Raw genomic sequence first — 20,474 nt, forward strand, 5'->3', positions numbered from 1 at the left:
ACCTTTACTGTCATTACTCTGAATTCTTTTTCAGGTAGACTGCCTATCTCCTGTTCATTTCTTTGGTCTGGAGGGTTTTTACCTTGCTCCGTCATCTGCTGTGTGTTTCTCTGTCTTCTCATTTTGCTTCACCTACTGTGTTTGGGGTCTTCTTTTTTCAGGCTGCAGGTTCATATTTCCCGTTGTTTTTGGTGTCTGCCCCCAGTGGCTAAGGTTGGTTCTGTGGGTTGTGTAGGCTTACTGGTGGAGGGGACTAAGGTCTGTGTTCTGGTGGATGAGGCTGGATCTTGTATTTCTGGTGGGCAGGTCCGTGTCTGGTGGTGTGTTTTGGGGTGTCTGTGAACTTGTTATCATTTTAGGCAGCCTCTCTGCTAATGGGTGGGGCTGTGTTCCTGTCTTGCTAGTTGTTTGGCATAGGGTGTCCAGCACTGTAGCTTGCTGGTCGTTGAGTGGAGCTGGGTCTTGGCATTGAAATGGAGACCTCTGAGAGTTTTTTGCCATTTGATATTATGTGGAGCTGTGAGGTCTCTGGTAGACCAATGTCCTGAACTCGGCTCTCCCATCTCAGAGGCACAGGCCTGACACCTGGCAGTAGCACCAAGACCCTGTCCTCTGCACAGCTCAGAATAAAAGGGAGAAAAAACAAGGAAAGAAAGAAAAAATAATAATTAAAGTATAAAAAATAAAATTAATTATTAAAAATTTTTTAAAAATTAAAAAATAATAAAAAAAAAGAAAGAAAGAAGAGAGCAACCAAAACAGAAAACAAATCCAGCAATGGTAACTGGTGCTAAAAACTGTACTAAAACAACAACAACAAAAACGGACTAGACAGAATCCTAGGACAAATGGTAAAAGCAAAGCTATACACACACAGAAACATACACATACACAGTTAACAAAAAAGAGAAAAAGGAAAAAAAAAATATATCATTGCTCCCAAATTCCACTACCTCAATTTTGGGATGATTCATTGTCTATTCAGGTATTCCACAGGTGCAGTGTACATCAAGTTGATGGTGGAGATTTAATCTGCTTATCCTGAGGCTGCTGGGAGATATTTCCTTTTCTCTTCTTTGTTTTCAGAGCTCCTGGGGTTCAGCTTTGGATTTGACTCCACCCCTGCATGTAGGTCACCTGAGGGCATTTGTTCATCTCTCAGACAGGACGGGTTTAAAGGCGCAGCCAATTCAGGTGCTCTGGCTCACTCAGGCCGGGGGGTGGGAGGGGTACAGAATGTGGTGCAAGCCTGTGTCAGCAGAGGCCGGCGTGAAGTTGCACCAGCCTGAGGCACACTATATGTTCTCCCTGGGAAGTTGCGCCTGGATCACAGGAACCTGGCAGTGGCGGGCTCCACAGACTTCCAGGAGATGAGGTGTGGATAGTGACCTGTGCTTGCACACAGGCTTCTTGGTGGCTGCAGCAGCAGCCTTAGCATCTCATGCCCATCTCTGGTGGCCACGCTGATAGCTGCAGCTTGCGCCCGTTTCTGGAGCTTGTTTAGGCGGTGCTCTGAATACCCTCTCCTTGCGTACAGCTAAACAAAGGGGCAAGAAAATGTCATTTGCCTCTTCAGCAGTTCCAGACTTTTTCCCGGTCTCCCTACTGGCTAGCTGTGGTGCACTAGCCCCCTTCAGGCTGTGTTCACACAGCCAACCCCAGTCCTCTCCCTGGGGTCTGACCTCCGAAATGGAGCTTCAGCTGCCAGCCCCCACCCACCCTGGCGAGTGAGCAGAGAAGCCTCTCAGGCTAGTAAGTGCTGGCTGGCACCGATCCTCTGTGCATGAATCTCTCCACTTTGTCCTCTGAAACCCTGTTACTGTGCTCTCCTCCGTGGCTCCAAAGCTTCCCCCCACCAGACACACACCCGTCTCCACCAGTGAAGGGACTTCCTAGTGTGTGGAAACTTTTCCTCCTTCCACAGCTCCCACTCACTGGTGCAGGTCCCATCCCTATTCTTTTGTCTCTGTTTTTTTCTTTTTTCTTTTGCCCTACCCAGGTATGTGGTGAGTTTCTTGCCTTTTGCGGGGTCTGAGGTCTTCTGCCAGTTTTCAGTAGGTGTTCTGTAGGAGTTGTTCCACATGTAGATGTATTTCTGATGTATTTGTGGGGAGGAAGTTGATCTCCACGTTTTACTCTTCTGCCATCTTGAAGGTCTCCTTGGAAAATAGATTTTTAAAGTTAATTTATTTATTGGTTAAACCAAGCTCTCACCATGTGCTACAACTCTTGATCTAGAAGAACTTACAGGCTACACAAGGAGACAGACATGCAAACAAACACTGAAGAAATCAGTAGAGTTGTAAATGCAGCCATTTTGTTTTATTCCAAGAGGTACAGACACAGAAGTAAGGGGAATCTCTTCAGAGTTCACCTTTGCTTTTGAGTTCTCAGCCTTCCCAATTTTCTAGCATTATGCCCTGCTGGCATTCTCTTTTTCACCATATCCCCACTGCCTGTCAATTGCTCCCATCCCCAATACCACCTCCCTCAGAATCTCAAAATCTGATTTCTAATCTATTCACACTGAGATATAAATGTGGAAGGGTGGACTTGGGGGATGGGCTATATAAAACTCTAAGAATATAATTTTAGGTATAATCTAATGGACAAAAAGTATGTTTGTGCAAGGAATATAGTGAGGGGAGGGAGAAGCAGGCCTCAGGCCCTTGTCTAGGACCCCAGACAATGTGTAAAGCTAGTACTGGAAACACACATCATGTGGCTATTTGTAATTGGGGCAAGCACTAATGGCTGTATAAACCTTTGCTCTGTCCACACATGCTGATTCAAAACTCCATGTTCCTCTTTCCTGAAGAACGTAAGCAGTGTGTAAAAAATAGCTTGCATACACTCAAGAATAAATCACATCTGATATCACCTGCCATTTACTGCTATGTTTTTTCCTCCAGTGTTTCAGCCTCCTCTTGCTGTGTAGCTTGGTGTCTTATGGATTTTCTGTGCTTTCAGTGATTTTGGAAGCTGGTGTTGCTTCCTGTAGGTTATCCTCTAGTTGAAGATAATCCCATTAGGATCTATGAAAGAGATATCACAAATTGCTTTCCTCTGTTCAGATGCAATAACAATAATTTGCAAATCAAAACATGGGAACTAACAAAAAAATTTCTTCAAGTAAGTGCTGTGTTCATATTCTTTCACTTTTATAGCAAATAATTCACATTTACTTATATGTTTACTTTATTAAATACTAATACAGTTATACTAATATAGTGATCATTAAAATCATTATTTTAATCAATTACTGTGGTTTGATACTTATATCCTGTTGAAAACTCAGTTTGAACAATAAGCATTTTTTAAGAGGCATGATTCAGTTGGATTCTAGTTGTCAATATTTTGGAATTTTCAGGGCATTTCTATGATATATGAGGAAAACACGTAAGGTTGTATGAAAATGGCATAAATAAAAATCTCCTTTGCCCTCTAATTCTCTACAGGAAGAATGATTTCAATAGAATTATGATCATTTTATTGTTTTGTTTTATATTAATTTATTTTAGGTTAGGAAATGAAACTCTTGCATTCCTGCTGGTATGAAACTCTAGTCAGGCAGATGTCTGCTTAATTAAACAACAGCAAAACATTTTGAAAAGCTAATCATAGTAGCTTTGTTTCATTTTTTGGTTTTTACACTGGTTCATGTGTAAAAATACTTCATAGGTAGCTTCTGATATCCATATACTTCTCAACAACCAGGTTGTGGAATTGGGGACAGTGGAAAGAAATAGGGGGTTGTACGCAAAATTTCATGATGTAGAAGTCTAGCAAGACTTACTAGGACTATTATGATCACATTTTGAGCTCTCTTTTTTCTCTGTTGGAATACAGCACTCATTTGCTGCACCAATGACTCCATTATTCCCTACACGCTTTATATTCCCAACCATATCTTCTCTTTCAGGTCCCTTGTCCTTTATACTACAGTGAAATGAAAGTTAAGCAGGCTGACTTCTTGGACCATGTCTCAGTACATGTCTCCTTCCTACATTTGAATTTCTTAGGGTTGTTTTTATTACAAATATTTTCCTATACTTCTTATCTAGTGTCTTCAAACCCGTAGATGGAACATAGATACAATTCAGGCAATACTGATATTGCTTGCAAAATTTTGGGTGTGTACATTTTTAGGCATCTTTCTTGGAGGAAGTTTGTTAATTCTTGATAAATTCTCTAAAAATGACTCAAAAATCTCTTTGTTATATTGTCTAGGCTTATTTTTAAAATAATTAATATAGCTTGATCAGCTCATTTTTCTTTACACAGAATCTGTAAATGTCCACATTCTTTAACATCTCACAATGAAATTTAAATTCTTTAAGCTGAAGTTCAAAGCCCTCAAAGATATAACTACTTTTTATTAGAATCATATATGAGTATCTATAATTTTTAAAAAATCTATTGAGCAGTGAGGAAATGATAGTATTTCAACAAATGGAGCTGAATCAATTTGTTAACCATATCCAAATAAATGAAATTAAATTATTAACTCATATCATATACAAAAATTAACTCAAAATGGAATACAGATCAAAGTTTGAGAGCTAAAATTCTACTATTTCTAGAAAGAAACAGGAAAATAATATAGGAGGAAATATTTTAATAGACACTTTTTGAAGAAGATATACAGGTGCAAAATATGCACATGAAAAGATGTTCCAAATCATTAGTCACTATATGCAAATTAAAACAACTTGATATACTATATTCTCACTAGAATGATAAAAATAAAAAATACTGATGATATTAAGTGTTGGGGAAAATATGGAGCAATTTAGACATTCTTATACTGCTGGTGGGAATGTAAAGTGGTTTAACTCCTTTGGAAAAGTTTTACAATTTCTTACAAGTTAAACATACACCTTCAGTATGACCCAGCCATTTCATTCCTAGGTACTTGCCCAAGAGAAAATAAAGCATATACAAGAATATTCATAATAACTCTATTTATAATATCTCTAAACCGGAAGCAACTCAAATGTTTATCAACAGGTGAATGGATAAAAAAAGTCCATACAATGGAATAGTACTTGATATTATAAAGTAATGAAACATTGACATATGCAGTGATGGGCTGGATTTGGTTGGAACTGGCTCATGAGATATGATTGTGTTCATCTACTCCCACCTTTGAGATCAGTGACATCATGTTAGTAGCTTGAAATCAGTCATAGGGGTAAATATTACACCATGTAAATCAGTGAGTGCTACAAATCAGTCCCCTTGCTCACTGCCACCAGAGAGCTGATTGTTAAATATTTACCAGAATGTAAGTTAATGCATGTAAAAATGTGAATGAAAATAAAAGTCATTATGATGAATGAAAGAAAATAGACCATAAAGAAGCATGATTCTATTTATATGAAATTCTAGGAAATGCAAACTTATCTATAGATCTGGAAAACATATCACTCGTTGTCTAGGGACTGGGGGAGGAATGAATTACAAAGGGCTATGAGGAAACTTTTGGAGTCAATGTATATGTTCATTGATGGTGATGATGCTTTCACAGGTGTGTACATATATCAAAACTCATCAAATTGTATATTTTATTGTGTGCAATTTATTGAATGTCAACTATACCTCAATAATGATGAAAAAATCCACTAGAGCACAAAATTATCTACTTCTTATTGCCAGATTATACTTTATTGACCTCCTCAGCACTTTTTGTTAACTCTCTATTTTCTTCTGGATTTTTGTCTCCCTTTCCTTATTTTTCCTCTATGTCCATATAAAGTCCCCTGTGCAAACTTGCTCCATCACAGAATGGACAGAACACAGGACACCTGACACTAGATACATGAGATAAATAGCAGTTTATTGGTCACATACTGTGAAGTATATTAGTCACATGAGTTGTGAAGTCCAGGCAGAAGGAGACTGCATGCTGCACAGAGAAACACAGGGGTTGCATTCAGGAACACAGTGAATAACTATTGGCTGTGGGAGGCAGATTTTGTAGTATCAAGAGAGTGAGATGACCCTTGGCTCCTCAGGAAGGATGTGATTTACTTATTTAAATAATTTTATCAGCTGTGGGAACTGAAACCATGTCCTCACAGATAAGAAGGAACTATTCCTGATCCTCTTCATTAAAAAGATTGTTTGGTTAGGGAACTTTATCCACAGGAGTAGAGTCATGAGAAAACTTATGTTTAGGTCATTCAAGATTCTCCTGGTTTTGGAGGTCAATGTAGCACATAATATTGGACATTAATTTAATTTAATTTTTTTAATTTAAAATTTTTATTTTTTCCATTCTTTTTCAAATTATTTTCCCATTTAGGTTATTACAGAATATGAGCAGAGTTCCCTGTGCTATATAGTAGGTACTTGTTGGTTATCTATTTTAAATATAGTATGTACATGTCAATCCCAAACTCCCAAGAGTTTGGATGGACCTAGAAATTATCATACTAAGTGAAGTAAGTCAGACAGAGAAAGACAAATATGATATGATATCACTTATATGAGGAATCTTTAAGAAAAATAATATAAATGAACTTATCTACAAAATAGAAACAGACTCACAGACTTAGAGAATGAACTTATGGTTACTGAGGGGAAGAGCAGTGGGGAGGGATAGACTGAGAGTTTGGGATTGACCTGTACACACTATTTTATTTTTTTTTAATTTGTATTGGAGTATAGTTGATTTAAAATGTTGTGGACCTTAATTTTAGATGTTACACCACAGTTATGTGTCCCAAACAGTGAATATCATAATCATCACTAATATTTATTGGCCAGTTTCTATTTGTTAAGCATCTGTTCTAAAAGTATTACAAGTATTATGTCTTTTAATTAAAAAAAAAAACCTTTGATGTAGAAACCATAAGAGACCATTTTAAACACACAAAAAAACTGAGACATAGAAAGGTTACCCAATTTTCTCAATTCAGTTAGTAAATATTAGAACCAGAATTTGAACCCCAACTTACCCAATGCCAAAGTCCTTGGAAAATGCATGATGCAGCATAATAGAAAGAAATTATTAGTCAGTGACTTATGTTTCAGTTAAATCCAGCACTGATATATTATGAATAAAATACCAAATATGCTTACACTTTTAAGACACATTCAAGTGATTTTATACCCAGAGGGAGTTACTTTGGACTCTGATCCTAGATCCTGATCCCATTAAAAAGATGGAAAAGGGGCTTCCCTGGGGACACAGTGGTTGAGAGTCTTCCTGCCGATGCAGGGGACATGGGTTCGTGGCCCAGTCCGGGAAGATCCCACATGCCGCGGAGCAGCTGGGCCCGTGAGCCATGGCCGCTGAGCCTGCACGTCCGGAGCCTGTGCTCTGCAATGGGAGAGGCCACAACAGTGAGAGACATGCGTACCACAAAAAAAATGTTCTTGGATTGGAAGAATCAACATTGTGAAAATGACTCTACTACCCAAAGCAATCTACAGATTCAATGCAATCCCTATCAAACTACCACTGGCATTTTTCACAGAACTAGAACAAAAACTTTCACAATTTGTATGGAAACACAAAAGACCCCGAATAGCCAAAGCAATCTTGAGAACGAAAGAAGGAACTGGAGGAATCAGGCTCCCTGACTTCAGACAATACTACAAAGCTACAGTCATCAAGACGGTATGGTACTGGCACAAAAACAGAAAGATAGATCAATGGAACAGGATAGAAAGCCCAGAGATAAACCCATGCACATATGGACACCTTATCTTTGATAAAGGTGGCAGTAATGTACAATGGAGAAAGGACAGCCTCTTCAATAAGTGGTGCTGGGAAAACTGGACAGGTACATGTAAAAGTATGAGATTAGATCACTCCCTAACACCATACACAAAAATAAGCTCAAAATGGATTAAAGACCTAAATGTAAGGCCAGAAACTATCAAACTCTTAGAGGAAAACATAGGCAGAACACTCTATGACATAAATCAAAGCAAGATCCTTTCTGACCCACCTCCTAGAGTAATGGAAATAAAAACAAAAATAAACAAATGGGACCTAATGAAACTTCAAAGCTTTTGCACAGCAAAGGAAACCGTAAACAAGACCAAAAGACAACCCTCAGAATGGGAGAAAATATTTGCAAATGAAGCAACCGACAAAGGATTAATCTCCAAAATTTACAAGCAGCTCATGCAGCTCAATAACAAGAAAACAAACAACCCAATCCAAAAATGGGCAGAAGACCTAAATAGACATTTCTCCAAAGAACATATACAGACTGCCAACAAACACATGAAAGAATGCTCAACATCATTAATCATTAGAGAAATGCAAATCAAAACTACAATGAGATATCATCTCACACCAGTCAGAATGGCCATCATCAAAAAATCTAGAAACAATAAATGCTGGAGAGGGTGTGGAGAAAAGGGAACACTCTTGCACTGCTGGTGGGAATGTGAATTGGTTCAGCCACTATGGAGAACAGTATGGAGGTTCCTTAAAAAACTACAAATAGAACTACCATATGACCCAGCAATCCCACTACTGGGCATATACCCTGAGAAAACCAAAATTCAAAAAGAGTCATGTACCAAAATGTTCATTGCAGCTCTATTTACAATAGCCCGGAGATGGAAACAACCTAAGTGCCCATCACCAGATGAATGGATAAAGAAGATGTGGCACATATATACAATGGAATATTACTCAGCCATAAAAAGAAACGAAATTGAGCTATTTGTAATGAGGTGGATAGACCTAGAGTCTGTCATACAGAGTGAAGTAAGTCAGAAAGAAAAAGACAAATACCGTATGCTAACACATATATATGGAATTTAAGAAAAAAATGTCATGAAGAACCTAGGGGTAAAGCAGGAATAAAGACGCAGACCTCTTAGAGAACGGACTTGAGGTTATGGGGAGGGGGAAGGGTGAGCTGTGACAGGGCGAGAGAGAGTCATGGGCATATACACACTAACAAACGCAGTAAGGTAGATAGCTAGTGGGAAGCAGCCGCATGGCACAGGGATATTGGCTCGGTGCTTTGTGACAGCCTGGAGGGGTGGGATGGGGAGGGTGGGAGGGAGGGAGACGCAACAGGGAAGACATATGGGAACATATGTTTATGTATGACTGATTCACTTTGTTATAAAGCAGAAACTAACACACCATTGTAAAGCAATTATACCCCAATAAAGATGTTAAAAAAAAAAAAAAAAGTTGGAAAAACAGTAAAGGTTTACAAAGACAGGTGGGCGCAAGCTCAGAGAGGCAAACCACAACTTTAAAACGTGAGTCTATGTTCTTTCACCTAGGATATATCATGTTTGGAAATACGATATTACAAAAATACCTAATAAAAATATGAAATTAAGCGAACTAAAGATTCCAGGATATAAATGAGCTAATTTTTATTGTTTTCATGCAACATCACCCAAGATGGAGTCAGGCTTTACCTGGTAGAGATATGAAGTCAATCATTAGACATTGATATTACACAAAAAGTCATAGACATAAAGATAGACAGACAAAACATAAACATCAAGAATGATGACATGGGACATATTTCCATCTCTGGGGGAACTGATGACCTTCCTGGTGGTCTTCACAATTTCAGTTTAAAATTAGAGACAGAAGTTAAATTGCAGTGGGTTAATGTACAAATGACAGATGAGGGAGAGGAGAAATTTAAGGCTACTTTGTTAAGAAGAGGATAATATAGTAAAGGTGGAAGAATGAAGTTAATTATAAGATCTACACAGGACTTTTAAGTATGGTAGATGTTTAAACATATTTTAGGCAAAGGGAGAAAGAAATCGAAACTTCCAAAGAGAAAGTGTAGTTAATAGAAAAAGTGTTTCAATTTTAGTCTACGCTGAGCAAGAAAAAAAGAAAGGAGTGAAAATTAAAATCTAAAGGACCTTTACATGGAAGAAAAATGTGTGGTGATGGCCTTAAAGTATTGAAAAGATAGCGGAAGAGCTGGTGTGGGAGTAAGGTCAGGGGTAGAAACAATAAAAACCTGAGAACAGATACTGGAAGCTTAGAGCCTAAGATTTTGGAGATAAAGAAATTCTCAGCAGGGTTTGCTATTATTTCTAGGAGTCCAAAACCATTGTTTTCTTTCTCTGCCTACATTAAAACTTATATAAATCACTTTCTGTCATTTCTGTAATACACAGTTTCCTCCTGGCATACTACACCAGAGAACCTTTGGACTGGCATTATCTTCTAATTACAACATACCTGGGACTAAATATGAAAATATGGATCTGGATTAAAATGAGAGTATGACTTGATGGATATTATAAAATAAAATCCATTATTTTTTCAGACTTTATTCTTATGTCTTAAATTCCAATGTCTTTTACTTATTTTGAAATTGAGTGCTAGGCACTGTGCTAAATACAGAAACTTTAAGTGAGAGTGAGAACAATAATAACCCCTGTTCTTATGGACTAAACTTACTTTCCAAATGCATCACACTTTGAAATTGGGTTCAGAAACAGGAAGGCCTAGAGCAATGCAACTCAAATGTGGTCCATGAACCTACATCAATTCAGGAACTGTTTGATATCTGTGGGCAATGAGTAGTGAAATTGAGATTGAGCATGTAAAAATGTTTGGATCAATTTATAAAATTAAATTTATGTGTGTGGAATATAATAATAAAAAATGAGGGACTCAATTGCATTTTATATGTCATTGTTGTGTTTGTATTTCATTTTCCTACACGTTTATTTTTATTTTTTTTCTAAAAGTAGCACTTATAACATATTGAGAGAACAAATAAGGCAGGCGTTCACCACGGGTAAGGTAGTTTAAGAAGCACTACCTTCCCAACACTCTTAGGCAGATTTTTGGTAAGAAATGTTTTGCACTTCAGGTTTGCAGGGCTTATATTCTTGCTACCACTGCCATACTTCGCATAATAAAAGTCCTCACCATAATGCCATGGATTCTGTATTCACACATCAAGGCCATTGACTTATGTAGAAGCCTATGAGTAATAACACCAATATAAAATGAAATTTTAGAGGGCAATTTTTTTAAACTCCAGAAAATATTCCATTTTTGTAGTTAATTTCACTATCAATTCAAAAATAAATTTACTCTTAACTCCTAAGTTAAATTACTTAGATATATATCATTGACTTTCAGGATTAATTTTGAATATGTTATGTTAGCTGTGGTTATGGTAGATGAGTCTATTAAACACCTCCTTTATAAGGCATATGAGTGCAAGTAAAGTGATTCCAAAAAGTGTAATTCAATACTGGTAAGTATAAATGTATTTGAATTGGATTACTCTGAAGAAATTATCATGCAAAGAATTTTTAATATTTATTTTTATTTCTTTGAATACACTGCTGTCACTGTTCAAATGAGTAATACTATCTTTTAATTTTTGAAATTTTATGGGATAATTTAGTCAAAAAGCCAGGTGTCAATTCTCTCAGACAGATAATATACTCAGACAATGAAAGTATAAGTGATTTAACTTCAGGCAAAATGTTATATGAAAACACATTAAAGCTAACACTTGATGCTGAAATGAAAAGCAGGCACAGGACACAACAATAAAAACAATGCCTGGTTGTAATTGTGGCCAATATGATGAAGTAAGAAGACCCTGACATCACCCATCTCATGGGCATACCAAAATTACAGCTATTTAAGGAAAAACTATTGATGAGAAAGACATAAATATAACAGAAAAGATCTTTAACAACTAAAGATATAAAGAAGGCACCGTGATGAGATGAACAGGATAGGCAGAAAAGTAGTATAGACATCCCCAAGTGGGCAACCCACAAACAAGAAGATAGCTACAATTGCAGAGGTTTTTCTCAAGAAGCATGTGTCTGAGCTCTACATTGGCCTGCCCAGCCCTGGGGTCTTGCATTAGGAAGATGAGCCCCTAGAATATTTGGCTTTGAAAGCCAGTGGTGCTTATTTTCAAGAGAGGCAGAAGGCTGTAAGAAATAGAAGGCCACTATTAAAGAGTAAACACAAAACCTCACACACTCCAGCACCTAGGATTGAGACAATAATTAGAAAGGAGCCTGGGTCAGACCACCTGCTGATCTTGGAGAGCCTTCTGGGGACATAGAGACTGGCAGAAGCCATCTTGGGAGCTTATTCTGCAATGAGGACAGATGTGCTGGGAAATACCACTTTGGAGTGCTCCCTCTAGCTTATTAGTACTGGGCCTGAGACCCACACATCAACCTGTCAACACTAGTACTGTGATACTGCAGGAGAAGCAACAAGCGAGTCAGGGACACAGCCTCACCTAATAGCAGGCTGGCTGCCTTAAGACACCCTAAGCCCACAGTCATCCTGGAACATGGCCCTGTCCATCAGAGGACCCAGGATACAGCCCTGCACACCAGTGTGCTGGCACTAGCTCAAGGACCTGAAGAGCCCTACATCTGGGGACCTCAGGACCCTCTTCATTCACCAGAGAGCTGGCAGTAACCCTGGGACCAACCTCACCCATTAGTGGGCAGGCACCATAGTCACAACACACTGGGCCCTGGTCCTGTTCATGAGTGGGCCAACACACCAACACTGGGACAGCCAGGGCCCTGCTGCAAGAGACATTGGGACCAGGCTTCACCCACCAGTGAGCCAGCACTAGTCCTGGGAAGAAATGTCGGGAGTCTAGAAATCAAACACACACACACACACACACACAAAGACTGCAGAAAACCATAAATATGTGGAAGCAGTATACTGCTAAACAACCAAATGGTCAATTAAGAAATCAAAGAGAGAATCAAAACACACACAAGTGGACCAACACCAGCTCCAGACACTTGATCCATGCAGCCAGAGAACCTAGGACTTGGTTGGTTCCTAGCTGGCACTAGCTCCAGGGACTAGCCTTACCCACTATGGGTGGGCATCAACCACAGGATGCCGTGAACCTTAGGTTTGCCCACAAGCAGGCCAATATTAGCTTTGGGAAATTTTAGCAATCCTCAGCTGGCTACTCTGGGGTCCAGCCTTATCCAACAGAGGGCTGATGCAAGATTCAGAACACCCCAGGCCCTGCAGCCACTGAATCAGGAACCTGTCTTGCCTACCAGTAGGCTGACATGAGTCCCAGGACCCACAGGACCCTGAAGCCAGAGACCCAGGGACCTGGATCATCCCACCAGTGGGCTAGCATTAAATGGAGTCCCCTGTTTACCCTGGACCCATCTATCAGCAGTCCAACAGAAGCTCTGAGACATTTTGGCCCTCTCAGCCAGATGTGTTGAGATCCAGCCCCACTCACCAGCAGGCTGACATGAGAAGTAATCAACAGTAAATTAGAAGACACAAAGGAATGGATCAGGGAGCTGGAAGACAGAGTAGAAGAAATCACTGAAGCTGGACAGAAAGAAGAAAAGAAAGAAATGAGGACAGTTAAAGAGACCTTTGGGACAACATCAAGTGTACTAACATTCACATTATAGGTGTCCCAGAAGGAGAAGAGAGAGAGAGAAAGGACCAGATAACATATTTTAAGACATATAAGCTGAAAATTTCCCTATCCTGGGAGAGGAAACAGACACCCAGCTCTAGGAATAACAGAGATTCCCAAACAGAATCAACTCAAAGAGAACCACACCAAAACATATGGTAATTAAAACGACAAAAATTAAAGGTAAAGAGGGAACAAAGCAGCAAGGGGAAAGCAACAAGTTAAAAACTAGGAAACTCCCAAAAGGCTATCTGCTGACTTCTCAGCAGAAACTCTGCGAGGCATAAGTGAGTGGACTATTTAAAGTGATAAAAGGAAAGGAGCAAACTTACAATCAAGAATACTCTACCTGGAAACAGTATCATTCAGATTTGAAGGAGAGATCAAAAGTTTTAGAGACAAGCAAAAGCTAAAATAGTTTAGCACCAGCCCACCAGCTGTGTAAGAAATGCTAAAGGGGCTCCTCTAAACACAAAAGAAAAGTCCACAACTGGAAATATAAAAATTAAAAAAGGGACTTCCCTGGTGGTGCAGTGGTTGAGAGTCTGCCTGCCAATGCAGGGGACATAGGTTCTTGCCCCGGTCCAGGAAGATCCCACATGCCACGGAGTGTCTAGGCCCATGAGCCATGGCCACTGAGTCTGTGCGTCTGGAGCCTGTGCTCCACAACAGGAGAGGCCACAACAATGAGAGGCCCGTGTACTGCAAAAAAAAAAAAAAAAAAGAAATTAAAAAGGAAAAATCTCATTGGTAAAACCAATTATACAGTGAAAGTAGTCTGCATATAAACCTCATGGTAACCACAAACCAAATATCTATAATAGATAAACACACAAAAGGAGGAAGGAATCCAAACATGATACTAAAGATAGTCAGCAACCACAAGGGAATAGAGCAAAAGAAGAAGAAACAAAACAGAACCACAAAAAGAACAGGGAAAGAATTTAAAAATGACAATAAGTACATACCTGTCAAACATTGCTCTAAATGTAGATGAACTAAATACTTTAATCAAAGAGAGTGGCTGAATAGATTTTTTAAAAAGACCCATATATATGTTGTCTACAAGAGAGTCACTTGAGATTTAAAGACACACAGTAACTGAAAATGAGGGGATGAAAAAAGTTATTTCATGCAAATGGAAATAAAAGTACATTTGGAGTATCTATACTTATATCAGATAGACTTTAAAACAAAGACTGTAACAAGAGACAAGGACATTACATAATGATGTAGGGATCAGTCCAAGAAGAATATAACAATTGAAAATATATATGTACCCAACATAGGAGAACCTAAAGGCATAAAGCAAATATTCACAGATAAAAAGAAAGACATTGACAATAATACTAGGGAATTTGAACACCCCACTTATATCTAAGGGCAGATCATCTAGACAGAAATCAATAAGGAAACACTGGCTTTAAAAATCACATTACAAAAGATGGACTTAATAGATATATAAAGAACAGCCCATCCCAAAGCAGAGAGAATACACATTCTTTTCAAGTGAACAAGGAACATATTCCAAGATAGATCACATGCAAGGCCACAAAACAAGTCTCAGTAAATTTAAGAAAACTGAAATAATATCAAGTATCTTTTCTGACCACAATGCTATGAGTCTAGAAATCAAACACACACACACACACACGCACACACACACAAAGACTGCAGAAAACCATAAATATATGGAAGCAGTATACTACTAAACAACCAAATGGTCAATTAAGAAATCAAAGAGAGAATCAAAATATATCTGGAGACAAATGAAAACACAATGATCCAAAATCAATAGTTTGGCTTTTCCTCAGCACTGCCTACAGCGATGACAACCATCACGAACTCAGCATCATGGCTGCCCTCAGACCCCTTGTGTAGCCCAAGATCATCAGAAAGAGGATCAAGAAGTTTATCCAGCACCAGTGAGACCAATACGTCAAAATTAACTGTAACTGGTAGAAACCCAGAGGCAGTGAAAACAGGGTGTGCAGGAGATTCAAGGGTCAGATCTTGACGCTCCACATCTGTTATGACGGCAACAAGGAAATAAAGCACGTGTGCTTCTGGAAGTTCCTGGTCCACAATATCAACAAGCTTGAAGTGTTTCTAAGGTGCAAAATATCTTACTGTGCTGAGATTGTTCACAACGTCTCCTCCAAGAACTGCAAAACCACTGTGGAAAGAGCAGCCCAGATGGCCATCAGAGTCACCAATCTCAATGCCAGCCTGCATAACAAAGAAAATGAATAGATAGCTCAGGTGCATATTGTGTTTGTGTTAATAAAACCACGAAACTCAGAAAAAAATCAATGGGATGAGCAAGAGTGATTCTAAGAGGGAAGTTATAGCTATGCAGGCCTACCTCAAGAAACAAGAACAATTTCAAATAAACAATCTAAACTTACACCTAAAAGAACTAGAAAAAGAAGAATCAACAAAACCCAAAGTTAGTGGAAAGAAATAATGAAATCAGAGCAGAAATATACAAAATAGACTTAAAAAAAAAAAAAGAAGAGAAAAGATCAATGCAGCTAAAAGCTAATCCTTTGAAAAGATAATCAAAATTGGTAAATCTTAGCCAGAATAATGAAGGAAAAAAGAGAGAGGACCCAAATCAAAAAAGTGAAAAGGGAGAAGTTACAGCTGACACCACACAGATATACAAAGGATTACAAGAGATTACTACAAACAATTATATGCCAATTAAACAGACAACTTAGAAGAAATGGACAAATTCCTAGAAATTTACAAAATCCCAAGATTGAAATAGGAAGAAATAGAAAATATGAAGAGACCGATTATCAGTAATGAAATTGAATCAGTAATTTAAAGCCTTCCAACAAACAAAAGTTGAGGGGGAATGACTTCTACCAAACATTTGAAGGAAAGTTAGCACCTATCCTTCTCAAATTGTTCCAAAAATTTCAGAGGAGGGAATGGTTCCAGACTTATTCTAGGAGATCTGCATCACCTGACACCAAAACCAGACAAGGTTATCACAGAAAAGAAAATTGCAGGCCAATATCACTAATGAATATAGATGCAAAAATCCTCAACAAAATAGTAGTCAATTGAATTCAGCTATACATTACAAGGATCATACATCGTGACCAAGTGGGAGTTATCCCAGATATACAAGGATGGTTCAGTTTCCACAAATCAATTAATGTGATACACCACATTAACAAATTGAAGAATAAAAATCATATGATCATCATAATAGATGCTTTTGACAAAATTCAATATCCACTTGTGATAAAATTCTCCACAGAGCAGGTACAGAGACAATATACTTCAACATAATAAAGGCCATGTATGACAAGCCTACAGCAAACACCATACTCAACAATTAAAAGATGAAAGCATTTCTTCTAAGATCAGGAATAAGACAAGGATGCCCATTCTCACCACTTTTATTCAAACTAGTATTGGAGATCCTAGCCATGACAATCAGCAAAAAAGAAATAAAAAGAATCCAAGTTGGAAAGGAAGAAATAAAGCTGTCACTGTTTGCTGATGACATGGAAATAGCATGATGACATGCTATTAATGGAAAATCCTAAAGACACCACTAAAAAACTACTAGAACTCATCAATAAATTGAGAAAGGACCAGGACACAAAATTAACATTAAAAATCTGTTGCATTTTTGTACACTAATGAGAAAGAGAAATAAGAAAACAATCCCATTTGCAATCACATCAAAAAAGAATAACATACCTAGGAATAAGTCTAACTAAGGAGGTAAAAGTCATGTACTCTGAAAACTGTGAGACACTGATGAAAGAACTTAAAGACTACATCAATGGAAAGATATACTGTGTTCATTTATTTGAAGAATTAACACTGTTAAAATGATCATTCTACCCAAGGCAACCTACAGATTCACTGCAATCCTTATCAAAATACTAATTAAATTTTTCACAGAACTAGAATAAATAATTCTAAAATTTATATGGAAACACAAAGTACCCTGAATCACCAAAACAATCTTGAGAAAGATGAACAAAGCTGGAGGTATCATGTTCCCCGATTCCAAACTCTACTACAGCTACAGTCATCACACAACACTTGTTTGGCACTAGAACAAAAACACACACATAAATGAATGTTTCAAAACAGAGAGCCAAAAAATAAAGCAATGTTTATATGGGCAATCAATTCTATGAGAAAGTAGGCAAAAATATCCAATGGGGAAAAGACAGCCTCTTTAATAAATGATGTTGAGAAAACTGGACAGGTACATGCAAAAGAATCAAACTTTACTACTTTCTCACACCATATACAAAAATTAACTAAAAAATTATTAAAAACTTAAATGTAAGACCTGAACTCATTAATCTCAAAGAAGAAAATATAGGCAGTATGCTCTTTGACATCAGTCCTAGTAATATTTTTTGTATGTGTCTCCTTAACCATGAGAACTTAAAGCAAAAATAAACAAATGGGACTGCATCAAACTAAAGAGCTTTTATTCAGCAAAGGAACTATCTATAAAACAAAAAGGTCAACTACAGTATGGGATGAGATATTTGCAAATGATATCTGACATTGTCTTAATGTCCAAATCATACAAAGAACTCATATAACTCAACTTCAAAAACAAGCAACCTGCTTAAACAATGGAGAGAGGAGATGAATCGATGTTTTTCCAAAGAATATATACAGAATGGCCAACAGGGGCCTGACAAGAATTCAACATCACTAACTATCAAGGAAATGCAAATCAAAACCACAATGAGATAACAGGTTCTATCATCTGAAAAGCTATCATCAAAAAGACAACTGTGTTGGCCAGGATGTTTAGAAAAGAGAACCCTTGTGCACTGTTTGTGGGAATATAAATTGATGCAGCCACTATGGAAAATAATATGGAGGTTCCTAAGAAAACCTATAAATGGAATGACCACAGGATCCAGCAACTCCACTCCTGGATATTTACCTGAAGAAAACAAAAACTCTAATTTAAATAGATATATGTACCCCAATATTCATTGCAACATTAACTACAATAGCCAAGATATGGATGCAACCAAAGTGCAATAGATGAATTGACAAAGAAGACTGTGTATGTATACAATGGAATATTACTCAACCATGAAAAAGAAAAAATCTTGCCATTTAAAACAGCATAGATGGACCTAGAGGGTATTATGCTAAGTGAATTGTCAGACAGAGAAAGAAAAATAATTTGTGGTTTCATTTATATGTAGAATGTTAGAAATAAACCAGCATAACAAACCAAAAGCAGATCACAGATTCAGAGAAAAATTAGATGCTTGCCAGAGGGGAGGGCGTGGGAGGAGGAGAGAAATATGTGAGAGATATTATGAGGTACAAACTTCCAGTTGTAAAATAAGTGTCATGGGTATGTAATGTATAGTGTGGGAAATATAATCAACAATTATGTAATATCTTTTCATGGTGACGTATGGTAAATAGGATCACCTTTTGATCATTCTGAAATGTATAGAAATATCAAATCACTATTTCATGTTCCAGGAACTAACATAGTGTTGTAGGTCAATTATACTTCAAAAACAGACAGATAAAGTCATAGAAATTAGAGATCAGATTTTTGGTTACCAGAGGCAGCATGTTGGGGGAGGGAGAGTTGGATAAAGGCAGCTGAAAGTTACAAACTTTTAGTTATCAGATAAATAAGTATAGGGATGTAATTCACACTATGATAAATATAATTAACACTATTGTACATTATATATGGAAAGAGAGTAAATCCTGAGCTCTCATCACAAGAAGATATATTTCTATATTTTTAAAATTTTGTATCTTTAAGAGATGATGAATGTTCACTAAATTTATTGTGGTAATTATTTCACAATGTATATAATTTAAATCATTATGCTATACACTGAAACTTACACAGTGCTGTATATCAATTATATATAAATAAAACAGGAAGAAAAAAAATCATAAAAAAGAAAGGTACCCAGAAATGCAAATTCTCTGCCACATGACCATATGTTTCAGAGATTGTGTAGAACTCCTAATCATTTTCTTTAAGGATTTGATCACAGTTAAATACAAATTTACTTGGGTAAGATCATTTAACAGACTAACTAGGTGTCTATAATTTTAGAGATGGAAGATGCTATAGAATTTTCATTTTGCTATCCTCACTTTACTTCTCTTTCTTCTCCTTTCTGCTGAATTTCTCTCTTCTCATTTCTTACTTCATTTTTCCCCACACCCCCTTTCCTTTCTTCTTTGGTGTTCTAAGATGTGTTCACAATTTAAAATCTGTACATATAAACCAGTAAGAACATATTTGAAATTTTAAAAGTTCAGAAGAAAAATATTTTTGTAGGTGCTTTTCCTAGTAAAGGGGTCAGCATAAATAATAAAATTTACTTCAGGGCTATATGCTATTTTTTAAAGGAAAAATGATCTTCTTGGTAATGGAAAGTAAAATCTGGAGTAGTTTTCAAGGAAGAAAAATATGGTTCAAAGATTAATAATACATAATAAGTTAACATAATTTAAATGTTTCATGAGCAATCTGAGAGTAGAGTTTCAAGAGCCAGACCTCAAGTAGGAAAGAAGGTGGGAGAAAAATTCTGCAAGGAGAGGGACTAGGTCACTGTTACATGACAGCAGTGGATGTCTGGTCACTATTGTCAATGACTGACAGTAGTCAGTGCAAAAAGTCCTTGTGCTGATCATGGACAAGGACATTAGGAACACTTCAAAAGGGAAAAGTTTCTCTTATAGTATGTCTTGCCTGAAGCATAAAAATTTACATTTGGATTTCATTCCAACTGTTTCTAACCTGCTGAAGCTAATATTGGAACATGAAATTTGACCCTAGTACACCAGACCATTACTGAAACTAACTGAATATTTTCCTGATTAAGGAACAAATAAATTATTTTAACCAACTGTATACAGGCCTATGGACTCATTCTATCCTCTCCAATGTGCTAGCTTTCAGTGCTAATTAGCATAATGATCATGATCTCCTTTTCAGTCTGCAAGATACCTGAGCTTTCCCTTCACCAAAATACACAGTGAATCTAATAACAG

The 20,474-nt window shown here is 37.4% G+C and overlaps 1 pseudogene; it reads left to right on the forward strand.

Moving 5' to 3' along the window:
• Positions 1–15,281: 15,281 nt before the first annotated feature.
• On the forward strand, positions 15,282–15,680 carry LOC115845785 (large ribosomal subunit protein eL32-like; annotated as a pseudogene).
• Positions 15,681–20,474: the final 4,794 nt, after the last annotated feature.

Source organism: Globicephala melas, chromosome 13 (assembly GCF_963455315.2).
Source record: "Globicephala melas chromosome 13, mGloMel1.2, whole genome shotgun sequence".
Taxonomy (NCBI): domain Eukaryota; kingdom Metazoa; phylum Chordata; class Mammalia; order Artiodactyla; family Delphinidae; genus Globicephala; species Globicephala melas.